Source organism: Sinohyriopsis cumingii, chromosome 1 (assembly GCF_028554795.1).
Source record: "Sinohyriopsis cumingii isolate HCF-2022 chromosome 1, ASM2855479v2, whole genome shotgun sequence".
Lineage (NCBI taxonomy): Eukaryota > Metazoa > Mollusca > Bivalvia > Unionida > Unionidae > Sinohyriopsis > Sinohyriopsis cumingii.
In genome coordinates this window covers 189,434,503-189,449,398 of record NC_142961.1, presented here as the reverse complement: position 1 = coordinate 189,449,398, position 14,896 = coordinate 189,434,503, and positions in this window count along the sequence as shown.

Here is a 14,896-nt window from a genome sequence, read left to right as displayed (position 1 = left end):
ATTTGGATTTTTAATGTAGCTTTAAAAAAAATTCAGTCGTATCGCTACTATGTCTGCAGTGTGGCAGTTTATAGTGATATCTAGCACTGGGGCATCATGCCGCAGTCATGTAGCATGATGTCCCACCCAGTCGCGTTATCTTGACACCAGGCCGACCAGTCCTAACACTATCCTCTTAATGCTGAGCGCTTAGCGAGACGGCTGTTGTGTTAGTACCATTTTTGTATGTCTTTGGTATGACACGGCCGGGGATCGAACCCACGACGTCCCACATCCGAGGTGGACGTTCTAACCACTAGACCACTATCTGTTATTACGAAGTATTGTTGATTTTGTTGGTATTAGTATATTGGTTTGTATAAAAATGTATTTTAGGTTAGCACTCAAATCACTATGGGTTGTTTGATATGTGATATGGGTAGTTGGTAAAACGGGAAGTTTTCCTTCACGTCCGTGTTTAAGGTATGTAAAGAATAGCGTTCGTCATTCGCGTTATTCAGAACTGAAGAAGCGAAAATGGCTAGCAACAATTTAAACAAAATGATGATGTTGCAAGAGGAAGTGGATGATCTGGGAATGGTGGAGTAGATGCTTGTCAGGCTGGAGTATGGGTTTTATAGTCCCCATCGAAAGTTGCCAAAATATTAGTATTTGTTGGTAGTGTGTGCGTGCGTGTGCGTGCGTGTGTGTGTGCGTGTGCGTACGTGTATGAGTGCGTATTTTTGTTTGTGTTTGTGTGCGTTCATGTACGTGTGTGTTTATCTGTGTGTCTTTCCCTTCACAAAACCTTTGTCACTGCACTAAGGAATATTTGTGAAAGTGAAGTGGTTTAACTATAAACACTAACTCCTTTGCTGATATGATGGTAGGTGCTGATGTGTTTTGTAAATAAAACAATTTCCTTTTTCACTATGTATTGATAAAAAGTATAGTGGGTTTTGTTAGTATTATTGTGTTTATTTGTATAAAGATATATTTTATGTTATAACTCAAATCAGTATGGGCTGTTTGGTATGTGTTATGGGTAGTTGGCAAGTTGGGATGTTTTCCTTCACATCTGTGTTTGAGACATATAAAGCATAGCGTTCGTCAATTGTGTCATTCATCACTGAATATAAAAGAGATGCTTGTTAGGATTTAGTATGGTTCCTATCGCCCCCGCCGATTGAAAATGGAAATCAATAATTTAAGGAGAGGGATTGGAGGAGAAGACGCAGGAAAATGGAAGAAGAAGACAAATGTAATGGAGAAGATGAGAAGTTGGTGGAGGAGAAGAAGAGAAGAGAAAATTTAGAAGAGGAAGAAGAATGAACCCAAAGGCCCTTTCAGGGCCCCTCCATTGTCTCGAAATGATGTCTATTCTATCTTGCTTATAAAATATTTTAGTCGATTGTTTGTGTGACAGATTGATGTCCATAAATCTATGTATGTCTATGTCTCTGTCCCTGTCTCTAACCACGTCTCTATGTCTGTGTCTCTATTTGTCCCTAGAGTAACGCGTATTCAGGTCAGCCCTTGCCACACTGTTCTGTCCGATTGAGGTCAGCCTCTTGCACCATTGTTGTCATTGTCCAGTACCGTGATGTCATCCCTCTCCAATTCCTATTGACCCTAGACAGCCCCAATCCAATTTATCAATACATTCCCTATGTTAAATTTCCATTGACCCTAGAGTATCCCACCCATGTTAAAGTCCCATAGACCCTATAGTACAAACACCCATTTTTAACATAGAAGTCCTATAGACCCTAAAGTATCCACACTCACTACTTCTGGCTTACTGTAATGTTTGTATTTTTATACCGTCCGTTACAGAAACCCATTTGATATATAACATTTGATATATATTAAGAAATATCAGTGCCAGTTCAATCATCTTCTTGACAAAATAAAAAGCATCACAACTGAGATCCTCGGTCGGTAAAGTAATAAACCGTGCTATGTAAGTTGACCGAGTGCCTCACATGCTGTGTAGTTTGCAGCTTTTTACCCCTCTCTCTCTCTCTCTCTCTCTCTCTGATTAATCATCATCATCATCATCATCATCATCATCAGGAATATTTGTGTTCGAATTATTAATACTATAAAATAAGGTTTCATTCAAAACAGCTTTCGTCGCTGGAATTTTCAATTCTTCTATATACACATTATTAACATTCAGTTATTATTGATTTACAAAGTTTATGCACCACAAATTTTTTTTTGAAAAAACGATCAAATTTTTATAAATTGCCTTTTATGGATCCGCCCTGGGAAGAATATGACATAAACTCAACGCTAAACACATACATGGGCAAAACGTTTAAAATGAAAACGAAAATAAGTGTCAGAGGTAATCAACCGAACCTAATCTAATGGATATATATATATATATATATATATATATATATATATATATATATATATATATATATATATATATATATATATATATATATATATATATATATATATATATATATTTATACATTGTTTCAAATTAAAAATCAAGTTTTAATAGACTTTTGCTATACACATTGCGTTCAAATGCACAATTTAGGATGTATATGTTTCAGCAGTATGAGTGATTGGAGCTTAACTAAGTATCCATAATTTACGAATCTAGGACCGCTCCGGTGACCTAGTGGTTAGAGCGTCCACCTCGGATACAGGAGGTCGTGGTTTCGATCCCCGGCCGAGTCATACCAAAGACTTACAAAAATGGTACCAACAGCTGCCTGGCTTGGCACTCAGCATTAAGAGGTTAGTGTTAGGACTGGTTGGCCTGGTGTCAGGATAATGTGACTGGGTGGGACATCATGCTACATGTCTGCGGCATGAAGAAGAAGAAGAAAATGAAAAGAAGAAAAAAGAGAAGGAAGAGGAGAAGGAGGAGAAGACGCAGGAAAATGGAAGAAGACAAATGTAATGGAGAAGGTGAGAAGTTGGTAGAGGAGAAGAAGAGAAGAGAAAAATTAGAAGAGAAAGAAGAATAAACCCAACGACCCTTTCAGGGCCCCTCCATTGTCTCGAAATGATGTCTATTCTATCTTGCTTATATTTTAGTCGATTTTTTGTGTGATAGATTGATGTCCATAAATCTATGTATGTTTATATATCTAACCCTGTCTCTAACCAGACATCGTAGCGGTATGACTGAAAAATTGTTGAAGCTACGTTAGAAATCCAAATCTCTCTCTCACACACACACACACACACACACACATACACGAATATAGGATCTACAACGGTGGAGAAAATCAAAAGCAATGTAATTGTGAATTTCCTTTATTAAAGGCGGTCCTGGATAAAAATCAGATATATAATTAAGGAAGATAAAGGGGCATATTTTTTCTATACAAGTTTCATCTGGATCTGAGTATGGATTGAAAATGACTCTTACAGTACCTACCCCTTTGCAAAAGAAATAATAACCCAGTAGAATTATCCATCGATGTCTAAAGTAATTATGTCAAGAGAATATTTTTGCGGGACAATGGATAATAATAATAATAATAATAATAATAATAATAATAATGATACTAGTAGTAGTAGTAGTAATAATAATAATAATAATAATAATAATAGTAGTAGTAGTAGTAGTAGTAGTAGTAATAATAATAATAATAATAATAGTAGTAGTAGTAGCAGCAATAATAATAATAATATAGTAGCAGTAATAATAATAATAATAATAATAACAATAATAATAGTGGTAATAATAATAATAATAATAATAATGATGATAATAATAATAATAATAATAATAATAAATAGTAGTGTAGACGTGATGTGATGTTCCGTAAAGAGAGTTCAGACCTACATCAACAGCTGCCTAAGAATTCTCCAGATCCGCTGGCCAGACACCACCAGCAACGCCAACCTGTAGCCGAAAACCTCCCAGCTCCGGTAGAGGACGAGATCAAGAAGAGAAGGTGGGGTTGGATAGGACACACCCTACGTAAGCCGCCAACTGACATTGCCAGACAGGTATTGAGGTGGAACCCTCAAGGCAAGCGGAGAAGGGGCCGACCAAGAAACACCTGGCGACGTGACCTTGAGGCGGATATCACTAAGCTGGGTCACACCTGGAGTCAGCTCGAGGGGATGGTACAGGACTGAAGTCTCTGGCGATCTTTTGTGGGCGGCCTATACCCCGGCAGGGGTGACGGGCAAAACTGAAACAGATGTGACGTTAACACAATCTATCTTTTTCACATGTATTAATTAATACGTTACTTTAGGCGATATTTGTTAAGGCGCTTGTTACGGCCTGACAAGGAGGCATTAGATTTGCACATAAAAAAACACTTTCAACCTGAAATTTCCGAACTTATATTTCAACTTAAAATTAAAATATCTTCCTTTAGAACGACATTTTCAAACTAAATTAATTTGTACAAATAATTGTATCATTGTATGATAAAGCATCTTTGGCTGCCTTGGTGATCTTATCTGAAGGCTGTATTTCCTAGAGAAAAAAGTCCACATACAAAAAAGAAAAAAAAAATGCAGCATGGAAGCTGTCCTCTTATATCTCTGGGCTACGTAACTCCGATTTTCTGCGTTTTCTGTTTCATTTTTTCAAAAGCGGAAAATTTCAGTCACTAAGTACTAACTCCACGTGGCCCGAGCATTCTTCACACTGATTGGCCAAAAGCCTTCTTAAAATGTCGTGCGGAAGAGCCAGTTTAATTGCGTTCTGGTAATTTGGTCATTTTATGGCCATTCCTAAAACAAAAACACTGTAAAGAACCTAAAGAACCTATTCTTATTGTCGTCTGGCAGAATAGAGAAAACACTTGTGCCTGCCCGTATAGAGCGTCAAAAAAAAAATATAAAAAAAATAAGAAGAAACAAAATCCCATCCGGCAGTCTGCTCACAGGAATAATCTTATCATACAATCATACAGTAAACACTCAAATTCGGAAACCTCATCTGTGATCGGGAGAATGAATCCTAGCTGTAGATCACTGCGCTAATTTAATCAGCATCATTGTTTACGTTAGGTCTCCGCGATAATAATACAAATTATCAGTTATTATGATATTGTGTGAACAGAATATTTACCACTAATGTAATTAATGTCCACCTTGTTTGGACACTGCCAGTGGATGGTATATTTCATTAATGGTGGTCAGCCTAGCAATGTAATTGCAATATTGACCGTAGTGTAAGACGGCAGCTTCATCGATCGATAAAGCTGCAGACTCTCCGTAATCTCTTATACTAAAATGGATGCAATTGCTTTGAATTTTCAAAAGCTAGATGAAACACTTGTTAAACTCTGCAACTATTTTATGAGAAAATAAAGAATGTAGTTTTCATTGGTACTGTGGTGATATTTACATACACGTGTGTCGCAGATTTCATATATTCAGTTTAGCTTGTGTTATGGGTTGCATTGTTTTGACTTTATCCATTTATGTTTTATGGACTTTACTATTTTAATGGTCTTTTTATATATTAGAAAGCGTTTTGTATAATTTCATCTGATTGACTTTGTTGAGAAATCGGCATTTTATAGAAAATATTTATTATAACTTATGTACAAAGTCATAAAACATTGTAAATCATTATACATGTAATTCAATGAGAATTTAAAAAATGTAAATCTTTGTACGTGTAATTCGATTAATTTAAAATTAAAAAAAAAAGATGTAGATGAAGCCACCTTCAATATTTAACGTTTGTAAACTACAATGTATTTGAAAACAAAAATAAAACTCCAGAAATTATCTGAACACCGAGGTCATTATTTTTGCGGTCTACCCTTAAATCATAGTTGTACCTTCTGACTGTACTTCTTAATAAAAATTAATCGATCTGTAGAAAAACTCACTATAACCACTGTAGAAAAACTCATTATAACCACTGTAGAAAGACTCACTATAACCGCCGTAGAAAGACTCACTATAACCACTGTAGAAAGACCCACTATAACCACTGTAGAAAAACTCACTATAACCACTGTAGAAAAAAACTGACTATAACCACTGTAGAAAAACTCACTATAACCACTGTAGAAAGACCCACTATAACCACTGTAGAAAAACTCACTATAACCACTGTAGAAAAAAACTCACTATAACCACTGTAGAAAAAATCACTATAACCACTGTAGAAAAACTCACTATAACCAGATGCGTTTTCAATTTTTTGTTGAATCATTGTCTTTTCCAACTGACGTTGAAAAGTTCATAACAATTCTGTATTGATTGTATTTCTTTAGTAGTACATAGGACTTACACTACTAAAAAAAAGCACATAGATATTGCAGGCGAATGGTGGTGATTGGGGGTGGTATTAGTACAGAGTTCATGATATTGAAAAAGCACATAGCGATTAGTGCTGGGGGTGGTATTAGGACATCTGACTTATAATGCTGTGTGTGTGTGTGTGTGTGTGTGTGTGTGTGTGTGTGTGTGTGTGTGTGTGCATGAGAGAGAGAGAGAGAGAGAGAGAGTTGGATTTTTAACGTAGCTTTAACAATTTTTCATTAATATCGCTACGATGTCTGCAGTGTGGCAGTTTATAGTTATGTCTAGCACTGGGGCATCATGCCGCAGACATGTACAATAATGTTCCACCCACTGACATTATCCTGACACCAGGCCGAGCATTCCTAACACTAACCTCTTAATGCTGAGCGCCTAACGAGATAGCTGTTACTACCATTTTTATGTCATTGGTATGACTCAGTCGGGGTTCAAACCTGCGACCGCCCGCATCCGAGGCGGATTCTCTAACCACTAGACCGTCGGAGCGGTCTATAATACTGTTAAAGCACATGGGGATTGGCGGCGGGTGATGATTTATGGGCGGATGGTCGTGATTCATGGGCTGGTGGTGGTATAGTACATAGGACGTATAATACTGACAAAGCACGTGGTGTTTGGGAGTGGGTGGTGATATTAGTCATAGGGCTTATAATACTGAAACAGCCTGTAGTGATTGGGCGAGGGTGGTGGAGACTTATTTAAATAAATATTATGCGATCTCTTTAAACAGAGCTGATATGTATACCCGCATATTTATAATTTTGCGTCATGAGAAACAAAGAGAGTGTGATATTTATTGCTATTAAAATGTAGATTTGTATCCCATGACGTATGACAAATGTCACATAGTAACAAACAAAGACAACAAAAACTGTTGATCAAAATATTCACAAAGATTTTCATGCCAAAAAGTCATTAAATCTTGCTTTTGCCAATTAAATCTGGCAGACGGCGACCTCTCCAGGACTTAATTTCTAATGAGACTATTGATAAAGTTCCGTAACAAAGTGGACTAACAATTTTGTGTCCACGTGCGCGAAAGCCGTTGTTGTAAATTACATATAATTCGTATCAATGCGCATGTCAGTCGTCATAAGCAACCGGCGTACTTGACTGGATGGATAAATAATGTTCCAGACTTCGATCGAGGGGTGAGGCGATGCGGATTACATTGATATGAATGATAGGGATGGGCTTTCCATAAGGCCCACAAAGTCGTAGCAGGTAGTCTTGCTGTATGTGTGTGTGTGTGTGTGTGTGTGTGTGTGTGTGTGTGTGTGAGAGAGAGAGAGAGAGAGACAGATATGAACTTTAGTTATCATTGTCTGGCCCAGTAACTGACAATAAGGCGTAATTACTATGTGGTAAATGAAAACTTTACGGTTCATATGTATGGATAGCTAAAGCAATTATCACTTGTTCTGAATCGATATAGCACAATTTCTTCATTTAAAGTTACGTATTTTGATCGTAAAATGAATGCTAATAATTTACAAGAAAAGGTTTTAGATGTAAACGCAAATACGTAAATATTTTGTCATTCAATTATTACGATGGGAATTAAAGGTGATAATAATGGTATGTTCTAAATAAGATGGTATAACTTCATTGACGTTTACTTCTGATTTCTTCTTCCTCTTCTTCTTCTTCTTCTCATATTCCGTTGCCATAAAATTATACCACACAAACCGAGTTGTATTTCGTATTGCCAATTTGCGTGATTTCGTAAGCTGATAAATTTGATTTGCAATTCAGAAGTTTCTTCATCGAAGAAAATTGGCATGAATAAAATATAAAATGGGACTAGAATATGATTACTCGTTTGTATATATATATATATATATATATATATATATATATATATATATATATATATATATATATATATATATATATATATGCGTGTACAAAACAAAGCAAAAAAGCAATTGATCTGAATAAAGTTAAATGTCTGACCATTTTCTATAAATATTTCAGAATTATGACCGTTCTGCTCGAATGTTTTTGGCTGAATAGGAGCTTACCCTACCAAATAACAACAATGAAAACAGATAACACTTGCTTGTGGTACATCTTGATTTCTTGCCAGATATTCTGTTAACAGACCAATGCATTGTTTCTTGCTAATGAAATTGTGACAATCTTTACAAAAATCAACAAATTCTGTGTAAAAGGTTAATAAATTTTCAATTAGATGACTTCCATAGTTTTGACTGATAGTATCTTCACCTAAACAATGTGAATAATTTAAACCTTTCCTCTTTCTGAACAATCAATTGCAGGATATACGTTGTAGCCGGATCTAAGGAAGGACACCGTTTAAGTGTGTGTGTGTGTATGTGTGTGTGTGTGTGTGTGTGTGTGTGTGTGTGATTTGGATTTTTAACTTAGCTTTAAAAAATTGTCAGTCATATCGCTACGATGTCTTCAGTGTGGCAGTTTATAGTGATGTCTAGCACTGTGGCATCATGCCGCAGACATGTAGAATGATGTCCCACCCAGTCACATTATCCTGACACCAGGCAGACCAGTCCTAACACTAACCTCTTAATGCTGAGCGTCAAGCGAGGCAGCTGTTAGTATCATTTGTATGTCTTTGGCATGATTCGGTCGGGGATCGAACCCACAACCTTCCACTAGGCCACCGGAGCGGTTGGAACCGTTTATTGAAATACTAACAGATCCTGATGAAAACTCGCCAGATTTCGCTCAAGCATGCGCAGTTATACAATATTAAAATAGGGAGAAAATAGTGACACTGTTGTGGATATTAGACATTGACCAATTAATCTTATTTTTGGGGAGGGTGTTGATTTTATGAAAAGAAAACGTGCAATGTTTATTTTTATTATATAAAATATTAGAAATCGCTACACATGCATGTTCCTCGCCTAACTGATTGATAAGATAACGAGCAAACTGCTTCTCGGGTAGCGCTCTTGCTTATCTCGAAATGCCAATACCACAGTTAGTTGAAATCTGACACTTTCTTGCAGAAACGACTTGCTTTTAATGCACACCCCCCCCCCCCCCCGTTAAGAAAAGCAATTATCATTGAATGGATATATCTTAAAATTTGAGATAGGAACTTGGGGACTCTTTTTTTTCATATGTTCTTTCGCCAAAATTCAATGCAAAAATGACTGAAATGGCAATTCCATACGAATTTGATAGTAGTCTCATTGTTTACCAACGCTACCGAAAAGCAGTTACGAATTTGAGATCAAATATCCCGTACTTTTTACACACATGCTCAAACCGAGTAAACCAAATGAAAAAGAAAAACAAAAATTTACCGGTACATTTTTTTAAATCAGTATCTAACTGTGCCTGATGATACCATGTTCTTAATCAGGACTTGTCCCGCTTATGTTATCTCTTCAATTTGTCATTAAGTGGAAATTTTAAGTATTGTTTTAAAAACGTTTTGAATGTAGTTGCTACTGCTGCTTAGAAACTGTGCAGCAAAAACTGGATGGTAATCCACAAGTAAGTTAAGGTGTCTTTTCACGGGCGTAATTTAAAGTTCTCAGTGTACCTGTATTCAAGAAACTGCTCATAGGCAAGATACAGTATCCAAGTCATGGAAACAGACTATACATATCATGATGGTCCTTTTCCGTGCCCAGTCTATTCAGGAAAAGAGAACTTTAATGAACAAATGAAAGATAATTCTCACAAGAAAGGTTTTATCCATTAGTAAACGCTCCAGATGCTCATGAACTCTTAAACTATTCAGTCTTCGAAATCATTCTTCCCGTTATTGTTTTCCTTGCTGGTACGTTACACACTTTAAGGGCTAACAAAACACTATTTTATTAATGTGATAACTGACGATCATTCAGGGACCGAATAACAGACATACCATCTTGATGCACGGTTTTAAATCAGTCTGATTAAAATCAGATCTCTGATGTCCTACGTGAAGATCTGACGACGACCACTTAAGAGTCACGTTCTAGTGACCTTTGAATTAGGCAATGGAAATGCATCTTTCAAAAATCTGAAAGTGAATCAAATCGTTCGGTATACATTCATGTTCTTCATCCACACTGCTCAGTCTCCAAACGCGAAAATATAAGAATTCATCCGATTGGCTGATAAAATTATGGTAATAACATAGTTTAACAGAACATGACCTCGAAGCGGTCTAGTCAGATCTTCGTTTACAATAGTGGAGATCTGATTTTAATTAGATTAAGTTTTAATTAGTTCGCACTTATTTGAAACATATTTGCTATAAACCGAGCAGTCTCTAATAATTATCACACATTTTATTTCACTTTATAGCTCAGCGTCAAATATTTTCTACTAATGTTTTTAGCAACTACATTAGGAATATACAAACGTAACCTCATATAACTGAAGGGGGCTTGAGCAATAACACCGAACATGTACATTACAGTTGGTCTGCCATTCAAAATCCGAAATCCGAAATCTACGATGGCATTGCACTTGCAAGGTTTCGTAATCACTGATGCAATATGTCTTTTGTCTTTTTTCTGTTTGTGTGCTTGTTTGTAAGTTGTTGGGTTTTTTTGGGGGGGGGGGGCTTTGAATGTATATGTAAAGTATTGATGGCATTCTCTGCAATCATCCAAACCATCTACATCTGCGCATGGCTATTATTGTACAATTTAAGTCCTTATTTAAATGTTTGATTTTTCTTGTTCTATTTTTTGAAAGAAGTATAGCGATCAATCGACATTGATATTTTTTAAAAACGAAATTTAAGTACGTTGATCAAGAACTACTTTTTCGGAAGTACCTTTGCAGCATGTTGTTGTTGTTGTTGTTGTTGCTGCTGTTGAAGCGTTTAACGCCATTTTCAGCTAAGGATAGGCTACACATGGCGGCCAGTATAAATGATAAAGGAAGAACCCGGGAAAACCCTGGAAAGAAGCAACGACTCACGGGAATCTAATGGCAAGATTTCTCACATACCCACATTGGCCGAACCCGAGATTCGAAACCACGCAGAGGTCGATAAGCGCTTTAGACCACTCGGCCACTCGGAGCCCCGCAGCGTGTTCAAAATACATATCTAATTATATAGGCGGTGAACTTCCCATCTTATGCGATTAGTAAACACGGATAATCCGTGGGTAATATTTGCATGGGATGACCTCTTGCGCGCTTCTTTGTCTTTACAGTACGCAAGATAAGGAGATTAAGTTGATTTTGGCACGCAAGGTGTGATGTTATGTACTTTGGTATAATGAGTAAATCATTTTTAGGTTACATTATTCAGTGGATCGAGTTAAATCATTCAGGAAGGATGTCAGTATAACCCGTCTAATTCGTGCAAAATGAGACTTTGAACATGCGGGTGTATGAAAAAGAAGTAAACTTTTGGAAAATTGAAAATGTTCAAACTCTAAGCAGAGCTTGGTACGGATTAGATTTTACTTTGACGTGAAAAATTACCTAATGGTTTAAATGAGGTTCAATTATCGAATATATTGCAGTTGAACATAAACAAAGTTAATTCTAATCTAATTAAATTTATTACCTGATGTTGTCTAAGTATTACAGTTGTATTAAAACATTCCCTATATATTTCGTCTTTTCAAAAACATAATCCCTATTTCGAAAAGGCCACAGGGATGGTTTTCCCTTGCCTTCGCTGGCTCATAAAAGCGGATATTGTCCATGGTTTTCCCGGTGTGAAGCGACTTAAGTTGTTTTCACTTCGATCGAACGCCAATCCATTGCAGGTTAACCTTGCAATCTCAGTAAACACGCTCGGGCTTTCCGTCAGATAATAGAAAATGCCACAGAAATGTAATAGAGCCACGCTATTACATACATATTAATAATAACAAATGGGCCACGCTGCTTGGGATGTCAGGGAAGGAAAGTTTTTGCTTCAGTGAAGAACAAAACATGTCTAATATCACCATTCAGGTCTCTGCTATGGCATCATCCTTTCTCATAAATATGACATCTGACCTCAGAAGCGTTTTTACTAGTAAATGTAAATGGAAACAGATTGAGCCCCATTTTCCCCATATGAATGTGAACTCTCTAAAATTTTCGACAGCGTAAAAGACAAGATCAACGTATTCTCGCTTCATGCAAATTATATCTTAAATTTAAATTAATATATAATATATTCTGTAAATATAAAAATATTAAATAAAATCCAGTAAGGCGTAAAACAGCGATGAGTTTAATCAAAGAGATTAATGATGTAATCCAGAACAAGGTAAGACTGATTCATTTTAATTCCCGCGTTACACGATTCGAGACTTCAAACACATGCATGTGCCCTGTGGATGTGCATACAGGTTTTATAGTCTTGATAGTCGATAGTGGAGAAAGGCCAAGAGGGTCTGAGTGGTTTTGCATAAACTTTAATAAAATGATAAGACCAACATGTCAAAGAATCGGTATGTCTGATCATCGACCCAAGTGTCAATATTTATTAGATAGGAGTTTATAATGATTGAACAATGCCCCTGGGTCATACCCTTTTGACATACAGTTAATACCGTTAGGCCACAATTTAATGAGCCATGCGCAACTAACTTTGGCCCTCGATATATCCTTGCACCCCAGGAACTTAGCCCAAGGGTCATAACATGGAGACTGTCGAGATTCTCAAAAAAGTACCACCTAATAATCATATGTACACTAAATGTTTATGTATAAAGACAGGTCTATACCATTTATACAAATAACTGACTTTGTCCTCCGGGTAAATTCTAGATACTAAGGGCTTAGCCGCAAAGTCATAACTTGGAAACGAGAGAGAGAGAGAGAGAGAGGACGTTATTACACACATGATGCAAAGGTTACACCATATGAGGTATATAATAGAACACGAGTTTATAGCGTGTAATGATATTACATAGTACTTAACAGGGTTAACATAATTTGCAACTATTTTTACTTATTTCTTATGACTGACAATGTGTGCGGTATATTTCGTTATAAGGAACATTGGCCCACCTACCATTTCGACGCGAAACCTATGATTTGCAGGTATAAACTTGATTCAGTTTTTAGATATATTCTTTGGCAATGAGAAATAGTTCTTTTCTAAATCCAAACTCGTTTTAAACAACATGTAATTTAGAGTTTTTGATGACGTAGTGATGTTAGCTGCCTAAGTTTGTATGTATTGATCTTTTTGTCGTTGTTCTACCGAATTTGTTAAACTTTAGCTGATACAAAACTTCGATTTCTCCATACTTAACTTAGCCCAACATTATTTAATATAGATTTTATTCCAAGAAACCATTTTTTTTTGGTCAGAAATCGACATCTAACCATATAACCGTATATACATATACCGATCATTAGAAAACACTTTTACATGGGCATGTGACGTTGATCAGGGTCCATCTACGTTCTCAGGAAATTGTCCCACCCTATAACCAGACATACAGTTATTGAACATGACCCCATGGACTCAACCCCATTACCATTACTTTGAAACTATTGAGATTCCCACACTATAAACAAATATACAATTACTCAGCATGAAAAGACGAATCAGACTTGCAAACTAATGTTTGCATTTAAATCGCCTAACCTCTGTGGAACCAGACCAAAATGGCATAGACTTTGTGGTGTGTCTGAGACAAGCTTGGTGCGTGGATGTATGTGTTTTACAAAATAGTTTACGCCGCATTATTTTTTTCCGAAAATACTACTTATCAACCGATATGTATGTATGTAGGTAGGTAGGTAGGTAGATAGGTATGTGTGTGTATGTGTGCGCGCGCGCGCGTGTGTGTGTGTGTAATGAAACGAAATAAAAAAATATGCTTTAATCGTTTCCAAGATCATCCATAATTCGTCTAATCTTATATAGAAACAAGAAGAGGACATGGAGAGATAGAAAAACGATATAAAGGAATACATCACATGACATGTAGCTAGTTATATATTTATGAATATTGAATATCTCCTTCATCTTAAGCACATGAATGTTTATAGGGAATATGATTAAAAGCCATACAGAAATCAATATCGACATAAAATATCCATTAAAACATCAATGTTTGATCAATATTTAAATAGAGTAACGTTTATAGTAACATTATTACATTCATTACCACGTTTTGGGATGAAAACCGCTGGCCCATGTATACCTTTCCGGCCGGCCGTACATATGTGCCTGCACATGTAAAGTCAAGTTCCTTCTACGCTAAAATTTCACCCCCTAACCCCCTCCCCCCAAAAACAACACAACAACAAACGAAGAGAAAAACCAGAGACTTAAGACTTTGTCACGTACCTTTGGATGATCTGAAAATGCGCACAACGGTTTTACAGTTTCATCTCATCTTGGCTGGAGGTGGAGACGGAAATTGGGGAATTGTGGTGGGGATTTTTTTTGCAGAGATGTAAAATATGGTTAGAGATAAGGGATAACTGAGAAAAGCGTGGAGATAATTTAGCGTTGCTGCAGATGTCTGGTTTCTATATTTAAATGAATTTTAAAAAAATGTAAACTGTCTGAAAATGATAGGTCCATGAATTCACTTGGCCCTTATATATGCTAGTTATTTTTAAAAAAAAATACAAATAACCCAACACTCTATCAAGACATGGTGCCAAAAGATCAAATTAGTGAGGTATATGGTTCAATGGAGAATATAGCAATAAAAACTTTTAATTAGAT